The following is a 9,457-nucleotide window of genomic DNA, read 5'->3' on the forward strand; positions in this document are numbered from 1 at the left end:
CACAACTATGCTTGAAAGGTTAACGTCTTGATGGGGTTTCCCATGAGATTCTTTGTAATAATAATAATAATAATAGTAATAATAATAATAATAATACTAATAATAATAATAATAATAATAATGAAAATTAAAAAATTAAAATTAAGAAATGATAATTATAATAATAATAATAATAATAATAATAATAATAATAATAATAATAATAATAATAATAATAATAATAATAATAATAATAATAATAACGGAGAGAGTATGCAAGACAATAGTGAATAGTGCTTTATATGTAGGTGGGTTTCGACGCCATACTGATGAGCCATCTGTGTAGGAATGTGAAACTGATAATGTTTTGATGATTCTTTCATAATTCAGCTGCTTAGAATGAAAGTGGGAGTGATCATTGTCTATCCTTTTCTTTAGAGCCACCCAGCGTTTAGGGAACAGTTTAATGTAAAAAAAATAAGTGGTGATAGAATAGATTTCTTTGTTCATTTGTCCCCGTAAGGGGGGTAGCACCGTCAGTGCACCTCGTGCCGTGCACTGTAGGCATTACTTAAGGTTCTTTGCAGCGTACCTTAGGCCCCTAGCTGCGACCCCTTTCGTTTCTTTTGCTGTACCTCCGTTCATATCCTCTTTCTTCCATCTTACTTTCCAGCCTCTCCTAACAATTGATTCCTAGTGCAACTGCTTTGAGGTTTTCGTCCCGTTACACCTTTCAAACCTTTTACTGTCAATTTCCGTTTCAGCGCTGAATGACCTCATGGGTCCCAGTGCTTGGCCTTTGGCCTAAGTTCTATATTCAGTTCAGCTCATTTAAGATTTCTCAATAACTGCTACGAATTTTGCCTCAGAAGTTACTTCAGTCATTGCTTTTCATAACCATAAAATCCTTCAGTTCAGCGGATTTGAAAATCATATCATTTTTTTTTTTTTATCTACAATTATTTCACTAAATTCGATCATTCATGTTGAATCCGCTTTCGTAGAAATTTGTAATTACTTTATAGTAATCGATATTCATGTAAATTGGCTTCGGTAGAAATATATAATTATTATAACATAGAACAATCCTTCTAATTATCTCTGTTCGGTTCTTGGCATTTCTAAACTGTATTCGATGATTCCTTTCGAATAGTAGTTATTGATGTCTATAACTTTTTTTCGTTTAATTGATGATCCGTGTTTATTACCCTCAAACGATATTTCATATATTAGATGTTAGTTGCAATAAACTGCAGAATCGTGTTAGGTCCTACTTTCTTTGCAATCTTCCTAAAATAGGTGATTTTAACGATGTTAAAAATGACGGAGCGGTTCTTTTTTCCATTTGTTTCTTTCATAAATGATAAGATAATACATGAATTATTACAGAATATGCCTCTATAAATACAAATGTCAGAAATGTGCATTCTCTTTCATTCTTGAAATTAAATGAGTGTATTGTACGAATAATACGTCAATTACTGTGATAACTAAATGAGCATTGATTGACTATGATAATGATTTTTTTTACTCCCTGGTTTCCCAATATTTCTGAATGCATTTCCGTTGAAATCCGGAACAGGAAATGAATGAAAAAAAATCCTCACTATGTAAAACGGTGACGTCATTGCTATACCGCTTTGCTTCCGGGAAAGCAGAGAATTTATTTAGGGACCGACGTAGATATTTTTCGAAGTTTGGTGAATTTCATGACACCGGAAAAAAAACTGTGAACTGTTTTGTTTTGTTTAAGTGACTGAAATATTTGTCGGTTATAAAGGTATATTTTAGTTCTTAATCAGACTAGAATAAAAGTATCTTTATTTCATTCATTTTTAGCTTTCTGTAAAAGAAAACTATTGTGCCGGCTTTGTCTGTCCGTCCGCACTTTTTCTGCCCGCCCTCAGATCTTAAAAGCTACTGAGGCTAGGGGGCTGCAAATTGGTATGTTGATCATCCACCTCTAATCATCAAACAGCAAATTGCAGCCCTTTAGCCTCAGTGTAGTTTTGATTTTATTTAAGGTTAAAGTTAGCTATAATCATGCTTCTGGCAAATATAGGATAGGGTCACCACCTGCCCGTGGTTAAAGTTTCATACGTCATGGCTCATACAGTATTATACCGAGACCACCAAGAAAGACCTATTTTCGGTGGCCTTGATTATACGATGTACAGAAAACTCGATTTCGCCGAAGAAACTTCCGTGCATTTTTTACTTATTTTGGATTTTAGTGTTTTCAGATGGAAAATTAATTCCATTAGACACTGAAAAGGTCAGAGGTCACTCAGTGGCTATTGCATTTATGCAGTTCGAGTGAATGTTTTTAGAACATACATATGCTTATACCGAAACCAAAAATGCTTAATATGCCCTCCACACCCGCAGAGCGTGGCTGGACTTAGTCCCGTGCAAGTAAGATATATCTGAATTCGAGTGATATATGCAAGCATGAGATTAGTTAAAGGTTTTTTTTGTGGTTCTTTTGTGGTTCAGTATTGATGTGGAAGGAGTCCTTGCTTGTTGTATTATCTACTTCGGCTTTCAAGGTTTTTCCCAGAAAACGTCTGTCTAATAGAAAACTGAGAGTTTTGGGAACATAAAATTAATCGATAGTAAAAAGCCTTTGTTACAATGTTAAAGAATACAATACGTTCAATCTAACAGAACTTTATTAATATGTAACAAATTCCATTAAACTATTTCATTCTATTTTAAACAACAACATAAAACAATAGGATAGTAAATGTAAGTATAATGCGCTAAGGGGGGATATGAGTTGTCATGAAACAATCTGTGAATGTACAAACAAATTATTGAATCAGCTTTCACTCAATAATTCTCAGAGTATTATCAATTCCACATTCAGATCAATACCGGTGGATGGCAGCTGGATCCTCAGTTTTCCTGAAATAGAGTAAAAAAAAGGGGGAGTTTAGTTTAATGCAACAAATGCAACACACTTCAACTGACTGAACCCCGTAGGGGGTAGCGCCATCAGTGCACCTCATGCGGTGCACTGTAGGCATTACTTAAGGTTCTTTGCAGCATCCCCTTTCGTTCCTTTTACTGTACCTCCTTTCATATTCTCTCTCCCATCTTACTTTCCTCAACCCTTTCCTAACAATTGATTCATGGTGCAACTGCTTTGAGGTTTTTCTCCTGTTACACCTTTTCAGACCTTTTATGGTCAATTTCCGTTTCAGCGCTGGATGACCTCACTGGTCCCAGTGCTTGGCCTTTGGCCTAAATTCGATATTCAGTTCAATTCAACTGACTGGAATATTTATCAAATAAATAAAGTTTCGTGGCCAGTAAATAACTCAAACATTATATAGATATGTCCATTCATAAATATTTAAATATAACAGCTTGCATTTTAATATATGTTCATGAATTTAAAGACGTTCCAAATATATTAAAATTCGAAAATTAATATTTAATCTTTCTTGCATTTTTCATTAATGCCTTTGATACAAAAAATTAAACTCATTACTTACAGTGGTAGTCATCCTTATCGTATTTATGGTGATGATAGTGGTGGTGATGGTGCTCGTGCTTGTGATGGAGGTAGCCCTTGTGGTCGTGGTAGTGGTGCCCTTTGTGGTCATGCCCTTTGTGGTGCCCGTACCCGAATCCTGGAGCGGGGAAAGGACTGGCCATCGTCGAGATGAAATACCCGGCCATGGTAATGGCCAATATGATCTGGAAAATGGGAGGTCTCTTAGTGAGGGTTTTATTATGGCCATCGTCTCTCTCTCTCTCTCTCTCTCTCTCTCTCTCTCTCTCTCTCACGTCTCTCTATGTAACATATATATATATATATATATATATATATATATATATATATATATATATATATATATATATATATATATATATATATATATATATATACATATAATATATACATTATAATATATATATATATATATATATATATATATTTATATATATACATACATACTCATACACACAAAAGACTGTCTACTCAACTACAGCACTAGCAAACCTTACCACTTTGAAAATCTGCATCGTTCTATCTCTACGTTCTGATGCCAACTCAACTCTGCGCTCCATTTTCAAAGCCCAGGCCTTTTATATAACGCGTCTACACGACGCAGTACTAGATGAGGTCATTCGGTTGGTGGAATCCCATCTTGTAATCTTCGATGTCGTAAGACGCTGTACCCAACAGAGTCGAAATGAAGGTCGATCATTCGACTCGTCGTCACAAAATGACAAGACGGAAGTCGTTGAAGAAACAAAATGTTTTTGGAAAGGCGGTTGCTGATTTGTGATATAGGTATTTTTCGTAGTTGCTTCGTGTTGCTGTTGATATCTGTTACAACACTTCCGGAGATGGAGCTTTTGGTTTCTCTCTCTCTCTCTCTCTCTCTCTCTCTCTCTCTCTCTCTCTCTCTCTCTTCCTTCTTTCTGCGCACAAGCACATGCACACGCGCACACGCACATATATATATGTGTGTGTACATGTATGTATGTATATGCATATATACATATGCGTATATGTATATGTATGTATCTATGTAAGTATGTATATGCATTGCACTTGTATTGTGATTCTGACTATTAGGTCATTCTGCAATTAGCTCTGCCTTTGGAGATTAACAAAGTCATCCTATTGTATCTGCAATAACACGAGACTCTTGGACTTGACTGAACAATGAACAGGAAGTAAGTGAGAGAGAGGAGTGCTGTTGAGAAATTTAATATCATTTTCAGGTCTCTTATCATTTGTCTAAATAAGCTTTAATTGTGTTTGCTGCTTCTATTTGAGTTTTTTTTCTGCCAGATGAGATCTTGGACTTTCAGAAAGCAACTTCACTGTGAATTTTTTTTTTTTTTTTGTATAATTTAAATTCTATATTTTTATATAAATTAAATTCCCTCTGATATCTTAGTGCAACAATACATGCTCTCCTTTCACTTTATCTATTTATTTTTTCATTTATCTATTTACTTGCTTGCCTGCTTTCATGGCGTTTATTACTAGAGTAGAGATTTTCAGGCAGAACAATAATGTTGAAGGATTAAAAACCAACGGTAATGAGAAGCCAACCCACTACAGGTCTCAGTAACTCAGTACTGACAGAGCCCTATAGTAAAGCTAAGTTTCCGTAGCCATTAGAAGGGTGTGCATTGGGCTAGCAACCTCATCCAGTCGCAATATCAACCAGTAATTAAAGACAGAAGCCTTTAGTAAAGCTAAGTTTCCGTAGCCATTAGAAGGGTGTGCGTGGGGCTAGCAACCTCATTCAGTCACAATATCAACGTTCAGAAACTTACGAAACACTTGACTAATTTGTGTTGTTATCGATAGGTAAGACCTAAGGAATTTATATTTGAAACTGCTCAAGACGAAGCCCGTAAGCAAATTCCTGAGATGTATGTTAGTATCGCACCAGCCCTGGTTTTACTGCCATGCCTCTAGGTTAGGTTAGGTTAGGTTGGGTTTGGTTAGGTTAGATTAGATTATATTCGTACATTGCCAATAATTTGTGGGTGGGAAACATGATGAGATTATTTTCAAGAAAATTCTATAGTTAGTTTTTAAGATATGGCGTCCCGCTTTTATCAGGGAAAGGTGCCGATACTCGGTTACATCTTGGGAAAATGCAGCCTGTAACCGAGTATTCTATTGTATCAAGGCGAAATTATTATTATTCAAAAGATGAAAAACCCTATCCATACGGAACAAGCCCACCACAGGGACCATTCACCTGAAATTCGAGCTTCCAAAGGATTTGGTGTTCTTTTTGAAAGAGGTAACGGAATGTAACACGGAATGCAGAAAGACGAGATCAGTTATTAAAAAATAAAAAAATAAATGGTCAGATTAGTAAATAAATAGATAAGAATGTGTGTATATTACCAAATAAAAAATGGCTTTAATATAAGACTGTCGAGACGTTAAGTCCTGAAAATGGCCTGTGGAACCAGAACCTTCCACGTCACTGCCATGTGTGGTGTCATTCCAGTTACTGTACTCTGCAGATTCCTAGTATCCTGTGCAAGTGGACTCTTTATTTGTTTATTTCTTTGTATTTGGGCGTGATATGGTTCTTGGTCGTATTGGAGCGTGCATTAAAAATAAAAAGATAAATTCGTGAATACGTATATTAGGAAAACCATTTATATGGTTTGAGACTGAAGTTTAGATTTTGTATGTTTTTTCCTTTCTGCAAAAAATAAATCTAACGAGTGTATTTGGATGATTTAGTACTATTAATGGTCAAAATATGTAGCATGTAAAGAGAACAAATAAAAATAACCATTTATTTGCTGAATGTAAAATCTTTAAGGGAGCGAGAATCCAATGATGTTAAAATGTACAACAAATAGATGTAAATTTTCGTGACGCGTCATTTTACAATAATTTCGCATAGGAAGGGCGAACATTTTCTTGCTAGAGCTATAGGATTTTTGACAGGAAATACTAACAGATAAAGTTATGCCGTTTATATTTGGCCCTTTACCTTCTTCTGGAGACTGTGAACGACAAGAAAAAACTACAGCGTAGATGCGAGCGCCAACTCGAGTTTACCACCAAAGCTACAAGTTTACCCTTAAAATTATTGACCCGTTTTCTTTAATGTCCACTGGGCCTGTCTCGCCCAGCAACCAAGAGATGAATTGTATTTTGTTTATTCTTAATAAATCGTAGTTTACGCATTTTAATGCATTATATTTGTATTATGAACGATTGTTGGCTATAAAATGATTCTTCATAAGTTCATAAGTTGCTATAAGCGTACGTAGTAATAAAATGTAGCAGATATAAGGGCGGGCGTGAATCCTGCAATGCTTTGCTGGCCTCTTAAGCGATCGGTGGTACACAGATTCTTAAATGAATGAGTAATTTGTATATATATATATATATATATATATATATATATATATATATATATATATATATATATATATATATATATATATAATATAAGTGAGAGATAGACTGGGAGAAAGCTTCACCCAGGAGGGCTCGCTTCTTCCTTATGCTAATGAATCTGCCACCCCACATTATCATCAAACATTCAATATGAATATAAATAAAACGAAAACAAACAATGCTCTTATTTATTAATTATAAAGGTCAACAAGATGTACAAAACGTAATCAATCATGAACATCATTAACAAATAAAATCTGACTTTAGATATGACTCAACAGAGATCAACCACTCTGGTCCTTTCAGTCCTATAGTAAATATAATAGATTTAAAGTAAATATATTGTAATATAGGAGGAAGGATATCAGAAATATAATATATTTTATAGTAAACATATTCTAACAGGATGCAGGATATCAGGAATGACTTTGTAGGACAAACGAGGATCCTTTCCAGACTGGTTTCGTGCTCTGGAGATGATAAAAAAATAGAAAATATTAATAGAAGAGGTAATCAATGTATCAAATGGAAAATATAAATCTAATTTAAATGGGTAATTAATATAAATGGGAAATAGATCAATTGAGATGTAAATGAAATGAATTTAGACTCAATTAGATGAAAATTAAAAATTAAATTAATGTAAATGAAAACAAGTAAATGGCAATTAAAAATTAAATTAATGTAAAGTTAGATAAAATTAAAATTGAAAATTATAAATGATATAAGAAGAAAGGAAAATATTGTAGAAATGAAACTGAAAGGTGGGAAATATTTGTAAAGAGAAATTGAAAGGAAATGAAATCACTGAACAGAAAAATAAAAATGTTAATTAATGAAGAATCTATTCAACTGAAAATACTTTATAATTCTTATCGATTAAATAAAGGAATAAAAAACGAATTTTTAAACCTATTATTTATGCAACACACTAATGAAATGAAAGTGCTTTCAAAATATATTGAAAACATTGCATAGAGAACTTTTCACTATCAAAAATATTCAGAGGCGAGTATGTGCAGATACTTACAGTGATACCCGTGCTTCTCATATTTATGGTGATGATAGTGGTGATGGTGGTGGTCGTGCTTGTGATGAAGGTAGCCCTTGTGGTCGTGGTAATGATGCCCCTTGTGGTCATGACCGTATCCATGCCCTGGGGCAGGATGGGGGTTTGCCAAGGTAGACATAACGAAGCAGGCAAGGGTGATTGCCAAGGTGATCTGAAACGAGTTGAGAAATTCTTTCGCTGAGTGTTCATGACGATCCATGAAAATTCGGCTGTGTAGCCAAGAACTGGGGTACTTTCAGCTATTTATTAATGGATTTATTTATTTATTCATTTTTTCTTCTTTAATAAGTGAGATCTCTTCTTTCCGTTTAGCCTTTTACCTACTCTTACTTTTTCCTAATGGACGCCAGTCTTTGGAAGCTTGAATTCCAAGTCAATGGCCCCTTTGGTGGGCTTGTTCCATGTGAATAGGTTTCATTTTCTGAATAATAATAATAATAATGATAATAATAATAATAATAATAATTTAGTGCTTAAGAGGTGAGAGTGGGAAGGTGGAGAGGTTGGACAGCAAGATTGATGAAAGCAAGCAGGATTGAAGGCTAAGCGCAAAGCTAAAAAAAGTGGCTGCAGTTAGGGGCCGAAGGGACGTTGCTAGCAACCTTTGGTAATGCCTACAGTGCACCATGTGAAGTGCACTGACGGCAATACCCTTTACAGGGCTAAATGGTGTAGTGTTCGGTCAGTTATCCTAGGTCCGTGGATCGCTAACAGCCTACCGCCCACCAGCTCTCCCAGCTTAAACGTACTAGCTGCTGTTGATAGACGTCAATAAAAAGGGCATGGGGGTGGCAACCCCATCCTCAGAAATTTACTGAGAAACTAGAAGGCAATACACTTCGGTAGAGCCTTCAGAATCAACAAGTCTGTAGGGTGGGGCTGTTAGTCCTACGCCTTTTCTTGCCTCCAAAACTTGGCGCGCAAGCATAAATTCAGCTAGGTCACATGATTGGTGAAAGGCTGACAATGAACCACTGATTTTGCAGATGTGACCCCATTGCTCTACCACGTGCAATTAAGGCTTCAAGAATAATCGCTATGTACTACTGTAATTCCTACCACCTCTAAAATACTTTTTCTTTTCAGCTGGAGGCCGACGGGACTGGGAACCGATGCCACTAGCCCTCTACAATCCTGAATAAAGGCAGACCCACACCTTGAGAGGAAAGGACCTCTTGAATGAAGGAGCTTAGGAATGAAGAGGATTCCAAAGACTGAAGGTAAGAAAAGAGAAATGAACAATTTGAAGTATAATAAAATGTTGCTACTGTTAATGATAATAAGGAAAGACATTATTATTATTATTATTATTATTATTATTATTATTATTATTATTATTATTATTATTATTATTAAAAATACTCATAGTAGCATTAGTCTTGAAATGGAGAAACACATCCACAGTTATGTATATGTACATATATTTAAAGATAAATCTACACAGAAAGCTTTAGGGAAACTGTTCAATTCCCTTTCAGTCTGTCCAATCTGTTATT

The sequence above is a fragment of the Macrobrachium rosenbergii genome, chromosome 23 (genome assembly GCF_040412425.1).
Source record: "Macrobrachium rosenbergii isolate ZJJX-2024 chromosome 23, ASM4041242v1, whole genome shotgun sequence".
Lineage (NCBI taxonomy): Eukaryota > Metazoa > Arthropoda > Malacostraca > Decapoda > Palaemonidae > Macrobrachium > Macrobrachium rosenbergii.